The 1,129-nt window shown below is 41.2% G+C and overlaps 1 non-coding gene across 1 annotated transcript; it reads right to left on the bottom strand.

Moving 5' to 3' along the window:
- Positions 1-232: 232 nt before the first annotated feature.
- Positions 233-395, bottom strand: LOC115071206. Its single transcript, XR_003850313.1, has one exon. It is a non-coding gene; the product is annotated as a U1 spliceosomal RNA (small nuclear RNA).
- Positions 396-1,129: the final 734 nt, after the last annotated feature.

A 1,129-nucleotide genomic window follows, 5' to 3' on the forward strand; every position in this document is an offset into this window, starting at 1 on the left:
GCCACTAGACTTTAGTTTGTTTACCTCCCAAAGCCTTTTTTTTTTTTTTTTTTTTTTTTTTTTTGAGACAGGGTCTCCCTGTAGCCCCAGCTCTCCTGGAACTCATTATGTAGACCAGGCTGGCCAATTTACAAATATCCACCTACCTCTGCCTCCCAAGTGCTGGGATTAAAGGCTTGCACCACCATACCAAGGCTTTTAAATTCACTTACCTTCTGAGTTCCCCCCACCCCAGGGGACAGTGTGAACACAGTCCCTCACTACCGGAAATTATGCCGTCAGCTTCCCACATTTGGAGAAATCACAGGGGTCAGCACATCGGAGTGCAATGGATAAGACCTTGCCCTGGGAAAACCACTTTCATGATCATGGTATCTCCCCTGCCAGGAAAGTATACTTTCTGAGTATTAAGAAGCGTCCCTTGAGGAGGGAATATTTTAGTTAGAAGGAAATTTCTACATAATGTCCCTTCATTTATAAGAGGTGACTACTATAGTATTTATAGATAAGTTTTTCAAGACTTATAATGTGGAGTCCATGTATATTATGGAGTTTCTAAACATGATTTCCTTGGAATTTTTCTTTCCTTTATCATGTGTTCCTTTCATGGGCATCTTGTGTAGATTTTCTCTTCCTGATTGTAACAGGAGGAACAAACATGGAATTGAATGATACACCAGGTTTCTAGTGGCTTGCCTCTTAGTACTCACAGGCTACTTAACAGCTTTCACCTGGACTTGAACTTGGCTCTTTTTCTAACGTTAGAGTGGTTCATGTCCACTGTTTCCTCATGCAAAAATCTCTTTCTCAGGTTCTTTCTCAAATGTATCTTACTTATATGTATCATTATTTACAGTTTCTTCAACAGTTTTTAAATGAATCCTTCATTAATGTCAATATTGCTGTTGGACATCATCAGTAAAACACCATAACCTCTATTGATTTCTCCCTTGGACAACAGCGAGGCCACTGTCCTGGTCTCTGTTTTCTGCTAGTGCCCATGGGCTCATAGCTCTGTGCTTCTAAGGATGACCTTTTCTCAGGACGTATATCCTTTGAACACAGGATAGGACTATAGGGACAGTGGAGTGGGCAGGGTAAAGGGGATTGGCAAAGGTGAAACCAAATC

Source organism: Nannospalax galili, unplaced genomic scaffold (genome assembly GCF_000622305.1).
Source record: "Nannospalax galili isolate Female #2095 unplaced genomic scaffold, S.galili_v1.0 scaffold96, whole genome shotgun sequence".
In the NCBI taxonomy this organism is placed as follows: Eukaryota; Metazoa; Chordata; class Mammalia; order Rodentia; family Spalacidae; genus Nannospalax; species Nannospalax galili.